The sequence below is a fragment of the Carcharodon carcharias genome, chromosome 3 (assembly GCF_017639515.1).
Source record: "Carcharodon carcharias isolate sCarCar2 chromosome 3, sCarCar2.pri, whole genome shotgun sequence".
NCBI lineage: Eukaryota > Metazoa > Chordata > Chondrichthyes > Lamniformes > Lamnidae > Carcharodon > Carcharodon carcharias.
In genome coordinates this window covers 93,448,557-93,455,466 of record NC_054469.1, presented here as the reverse complement: position 1 = coordinate 93,455,466, position 6,910 = coordinate 93,448,557, and positions in this window count along the sequence as shown.

The following is a 6,910-nucleotide window of genomic DNA, read 5'->3' as shown; positions in this document are numbered from 1 at the left end:
AGGATATTGCAATACTCCCCTGACCGGTCCAGGCATCTGAAACACACCTTCAGCAGCCCGATTGTTTTCTCCATTACCGCCCTTGGGGAGGCAAGACACCTATTGTATCTCTCATTGGCCTCAGTTCTTGGGTGACTGTGTGGGGTCATCAGCCACCTCTTTGATGGATAGCCCTTGTCACCCACTCGTACAGGAGCCACAAACAGCCTTGGTATCTATGAGTGTCGCAAGATGTAAGCACCCTGTGAGCTCCCAGGGTAATGGGCACAAGCTTGGAATGCCTGTGTCCTGTGGTCACAGACAATCTGAACATTCATTGAGTGGAAGGCCTTTTTGTTTACAAAAGGTCTCAGCTCACCTTCTGGTGCCTTGATGGCCGCGTGAGTATAATCTTTCACACCTGGGTGCAGGGGAACCCAGCCATCGCAGTGAAGCCTCATGCTCTCTCTGCCAGGCTCACCTCATCTGTCTGGAAGTGAACAAATGTGCAGATGTATCTAAAGATAGCATCAGTCATGAGCTTGACTTAACTGTGCGCAGCTGATTGAGAAACACCAGACAGATCCCCCACTGAGCCCTGAAAAGAACCGGGGGCATAGAAGTTGAGGGCCACTGTGACCTTCAAAGCCACCGGCAAGAGGTGTCCGTCCACGCAGTTGGAAGTGATTTCCGGACCTATCAGGTGACATATTGCTGTCACAGTATCCCTGGGGAGGTGAAGCCTCCTGTGGCGCTGAACCTCAGACATCTGGAGGTAGTTGGTGCACTTGCTGAACAACCTAGACACTAGGTATTGGCATCTTCAGTGTGCCCTCCTTACTTGGCCTCCTTGCGGTTCCTGCAGGAAGTGAGCCCCTGTCTCTCCTCTTAAAGGTCTGTCCCTGGGACGCTGCCCATGCCTCACCTAGCGCCCTCTCTCTCCTGCCCCTCTCTTCCTCTTAAGAGGAGGTTCCAACAGCGGAATACACTATCCCCATTAAATGGGATGCAGAGGTCCAGTGCCTTGGAGATGAAGGAGCTCTGTGCTGCAATACTCAGGGGAAACTTCCAGGGAAGATGAGGAGCTGAGATGCTGAAAGGCAGGCTTGACAATCAAATGAGATGCAAAGAAACTCTGGGACAACTCTGTACTCACACAGCAATGATCTGGCAATGACAGAGAAAGTGTTGCTGCTCTGGAGGGTCTTTCATCCTGCCCGGGGATGAGGAAATGATTAAAATGTGAATTCCACCCACCCGTTTTGCCCATGCGATGAGCTAAAAATCTCATGGCAATGTCAAATCATGGTCAATAGGCTTTTTAATGACCTTAATTGGCCCTGTAATGGTTGGCAGGCGCTGCTCCAACCCCCGCGTGTGCCCGTCGACCTCAATATTGCACACATGCACAGTGACGTTGGGACTCATGCCTGACGTTTTTTCACACAGAATCACACAGAATCACAGTGCAGAAGATGCTCTTCAGCCCATTGAGTCTGCACTGACATGTGAGAAACACCTAACCTACCTACCTAATCCCATTTACCAGCACTTGACCCATAGCCTTGAATGTTATGATGTGCCAAGTGCTCATCCAGGTACTTATTAAAGGATGTGAGGCAACCTGCCTCCACCACTCTCCCAGGCAGTGCATTCCAGAGCATCACCACCCCCTGGGTAAAAAGATTTTTCCTCACATCCCCCCTAAACCTCCTGCCCCTCACCTTGAACTTATGCCCCCTTGTGACTAACCCTTCATCTAAGGGGAACAGCTGCTCCCTATCCACCCTGTCCATGCCCCTCATAAGCTTGTACACAATTTTAAGTGGATTCGGGTCATGCACACGCCTAAGCTTAGAACACAAGTTTCAGGCCATGATGTATTCCAAGAGGACTTAAGATCTCCTAATGATCTACTAATATCTGGGAACAACTGGGTTGTGCAGAAGTCTTGAAGTCAGGACAAAATCCTTCAGCACCTGCCATACCTTATGGACTTCTACAACTTGAAATAACTATAGAAGCACCAAGCAGAATCCTAGCACAAGCCAGAAGAAATCACCAGCAAATAACCTCTATAATGCTGGTGAGCACTATAAACAGCACTGATGTGGGCTCCTTCCTATTGCTGAACGCATATTCAGCTGTGGAATGTTGAGAGGGAGTTGGCTGAAGCATTGAGTTCCACAATGGTGTCATTGGTGTCAAATCAGTGTTATGTACTAATTAACATCATTATCTACCTTCTCTGCATATATCCGGCAGACATTCACTCTGTATGTAATATCGCCTGTTGCCATCTGGTCTATGATATATTACTTGAACCGTGAACGTGATTTTGGAGCTTTGAAGGGACTTGTAGTGCCCAAAAATAAACATCATGTTTCACCTAGCACTTCTTTTTGGTAAAATTCTCAGAAATATTCAACAACACAATGAAAAGGAGGACAAATCCGACCCATCCAATTACTGCCCCATCAGCCTACTCTTGATTATCAGCAAAGTGATGGAAGGGGTCATTGGCTGAGCTGTCATGTGGCACTTAATCAGCAATAACCTCCTCACAGGCGCTCAGTTTGGGTTCTGCCAGGGCCACACAGCTACTGACTTCATTACTGCCTTAGTTCAAACATAGACAAAAGAGCTGAACTCAAGTGGTGAGGTGAGAGAGACTGCCCTTGACATAAAGGCACCATTTGATCAAGTGTGGCATCAAGGAGCCCTAGCAAAAATGGAATCAATGGGAATCAGGAGGTTGGAGTCATACCTAACACAAGGGATGATGGCTGCAGTTGTTGGAGGACATCACTGCAGGAGTTCCTCAGGGTAGTACCCTGGGCCCAACCATCTTCTGCTGCTTCAACAATGATCTTCCCTCCATCAAAAGGTTAGAAATGGGGATGTTCACTGATGATTGCACAGTATTCAGCACCATTCGCGACTCCTCAGATACTGAAGCAGTCTGTGCCCAGATGTAGCAAGACGTGGACAACATTCAGGCTTGGACTGATAATTGGCAAGCAACATTTGCATCACATAAGTGCCAGGCAATGACTATCTCCAACAAGAGAGAATCCAATCATCTCCCCTTGATATTCAACAGCATTACCATTGTTGAATTCCCCACTATCAACATTCTGGGGTTAACATTGACCAGAAACTGAATTGGACCAGCTATATAAATACTGTGGCTACAAGAGCAGGTCAGAGACTGGGAATTCTGTGACGAGTAACTCACCTCCTGACTCCCCAAAACCTGTCCACCATCCACACAGCACAAGTCAGGAGTGTGATGGATTACTGCCAACTCTCCTGGATGAATGCAGCTCCCACAACACTCAAGAAGCTTAACACCATCCAGGACAAAGCAGCCCACTTGATTGGCACTCCATCCACCACCTCCAACATCCACTCTCTCCACCACCAATGCAAGGTGGCAGCAGTGTGTACCATCTACAGGAAGCACTGGAAGAACTCACCAAGGCTCCTTCCAAACCCACAACCTCTACTGCCGAGAAAGACAAGGGCCGTAGATTTATGGGAACCATACCAATCTCCAAGCCACACACCATCCTGACTTGGAACTATATCGCTGTTCCTTCACTGTTACTGGATTAAAATCCTGGAATTACCTACCAAGCAGCACTGTGGGTGTACCTACACCACATGGAGTTCAGCGGTTCAAAATGGCAGCTCACCACCACCATTTCATGGTCAGTTAGGGATGGCAATAAAAATACTGTCCTGGCCAGCAGCACCCATATCCTGTGGACCAATTTTTTTAAAAATAAAGAAATTTGGCCCTTGTTATATATTTCAAATAGTCCCCATATGTTTAAAAGGCAGCAGTAAACTTTGCATATTCTAGACAGGCAATTACAGGATATAACTAGCTCTATAGGGAAATGGGAGCACACAGTAGAAGCATTTTACCATTAAATGATATGTAATACGTGCTACAAAATGCCCTCAGGTTGTGGTATGCTTAAAAAGAAATGAATTGCTGAATCTACACAGTACCCCATCTGTCTGATTGATTTGTTGTCCTGCCCTTTAATGGTAAGGTTGTAACAGGTTTTTGATTGATTACTACTGCAAGCAACGACTTCTCTGTTACACTGAAGACTTGTTCCTTGTGTGTTGGCCCAGTAAGCTGAGGAATTGTGAACTCAGAAGACAAAGGGTATGCTTGTACCAGGGTTTATAATAACCAGGAATTTGCTCAGTCATGTACAAACTTTGCTGTACCTGTCTGATGGCTTAGGCCTTCCAGACTGAATACCTTCCAATTTATATATGTGGGCCAAGTTTGTTGGAATGGGCATTATTGTTTTACCTGCCCGTTACACATCTCATCATATATTATTCCTGCATCCGATTTTTATGCATCTCATTGTATATGCTTTCCACATGCCACATTTGAAAATCAGGAGAAATGTAAGATGGGCAACTGAATCGATATTGACCATTTTACGTTATCACACAAAGTTAAAATTATCCCCAATAGTTTTGGAGGAATTCATAAGCGTAGAGATAATTTTTCAACTTCATGCAGCAGCAAAATTCAGGAATGTGCTGCACACAATGTCCTGAATATTATGGTTGGAAAGTTGTGCACAGCCTTTGCCTGAAGCTCCCTGCCAAAATGAGAAGTCATAAAAATTATCCTCATGCCTACTTTCTCACCCAGAAAACAGGAACATTGGTAAAATCAGAAAACAAGGAAAGACACACGTGAAAATGATGGGTGGGGGTTGAATGTGAAGTAGTGGAAAATTGCTTGTTTGGCTAATGTAATGTTGAATTCCAGGATCAGTCAACACACAATGAATTGAACCAACGGGTGGCACTTAGTGAAAGGTTAATATCCAAAATATGTGGCACTTGACTCTCATGAGTAAAATCTTGTAGTGAAGTAGTTACACTATACAAAGCACTTACAAAGGAATTATTGTTGCATACCGCATGTGCATAACTTTGCAATTCAGAAAGCCCAGGAGCAGATGCCGAGAAAGAAGGAGCTAGCTCTCCATTACCAGATCATGAGGTTGTTACACATGAGGGAGAAAGGTGCCTCCATATAACTGTCTGCCTGCAGTTTGAGAGAGGGGCCAGTGAAATATCAACAACTGCTTTCAAAAACAACTTGTTCAAGAAACACGTGTATCAACACTTCTGTTTGGGTGATCACCCTCTTCCATTACCTACATTTTAAAACCATTCTCCAAGGCTTGCGAATCTTATCCCTATTATTAAAAATTGAACTGCTGGATTTTCCTCCTTGATTCAGATAAATAGATTGGATAGCAGTGGAGATTGAGGTAATATCATCTGGTGTGGTCAAGTACTCCTTTCCTGCCCTGACCTGGATTTTGCCTTCTTCCCACCCCAGTTCTTGCTGCATGGGAGTGTCATAGTGTAGTGCCAATTCTGGTTAGAGGCATTCCTGAAGGGTTACAGTGTTCTGAACTCATACCATCTACAAATCTTATTGCATTTTCCACAAATACTGGGTTCCCTATAATTGAGTATCTGTGCTTATGGCTTTGTTTCAGCAGCCATTAGTGAGTGGTTCTAAGAACCAGGAGGCCATCTGCTCACATGACAAGGTAGTGGAAGAGGAAAAACCAAAAACAGGGGAAGGATTTGCATTGGAAATGAAAGGTGAGAGAAACCTTGAATTCACCAGTAATTAATAGGAGGTCACAGAAATTCCACTAATAAATACTAGTAATACTGGTAACACCCAGATTGCCATATAACCAAAAGTTATACAATAACTCACTGACAGTTTATTTACCACTAGTGGTAATAGGTGTAACAATTTTGTAGCTTGTTTACAACTAGTAGTAATCCTATAATAGTTATTTTCAGGTTGGCAAAATGTGCCCCAAGGACCAGATTTTGGGTATTAGCTAGTTACAATACATGTTAATGAGTTAGATGAAAAGACCAAATGTAACATATCAAAGTTTTCTGACAATAGCAAGCTAGGTGGGACCATGAGCTATAAGGAGGACATGAAGAGGCTGCAAAATAATACATGCAGGTTAAGTGAGTGGGCAAGAAAGTGGCAAATTAATTATTATGTGGGGAAATGTGAAATTATCCACTTTGGTAGGAAAAATGGACAAGGAGAATATTTTTTTGGAAGTTGAGAGCTTAGTAAATATTAGCATTCAAAGGGGTTTGAGTGACATGAATCTGAAAAAAGTTAACATGCAAGTACAGCAAGCAATTTGGAAGACAAATGGTATGATAGTTTTATTGCTAGATAATTAATAGATCTCAGAGTGCTGAAATATACGTTTTAAAAAGCTGCTTTATGAATTATTGTGTATTCTTCTTTGATCCTTAATATTAGCACTGACAAGTCTGAGGCTTTAAATATGAAATGAAATGTGAGAAATGAGTGATGTGCAAACAGAATCTTATATTTTTTTAAATCCCAGTTGATGTTCCAGAAGCAATTGTTAACACAAGTTTTGAGGCAATTTGAACAAATGAATTCAAATCACAGCTGATATTTAGAGAAGAGTAATTGTACACTCTGTAGACTCTCTACTTTTCCATTGGTAATGTGTATGACATTGAATTAATATATTGACCATGGAATTTGATAAGGCCTGAAAATGGGCCCAGGGACTGTGATGCAAGATTAACTTCCACTCACTGCTTCCAATGCAGGTATCAAGCAAACTTCATGCTGCCTACTCAAGTAAATGATTTCTGCTTGTAGTCAGCACGAGGTGCACTGCGGATTGGCTGCATGCCTGAGCCTGGGCTGCAAAATCATGTGAGGCTAGCGCCATTAAAAGCCAGCCTGAACTTCTTAGGGGCAGCCTGCAGCTTTTAAAGAGAGTCGTATTCTGGCTGGAACAGGTGCTGGAACTAGTTGTAGAAGAGAATGTGATAAAGGGGAACATTGAAT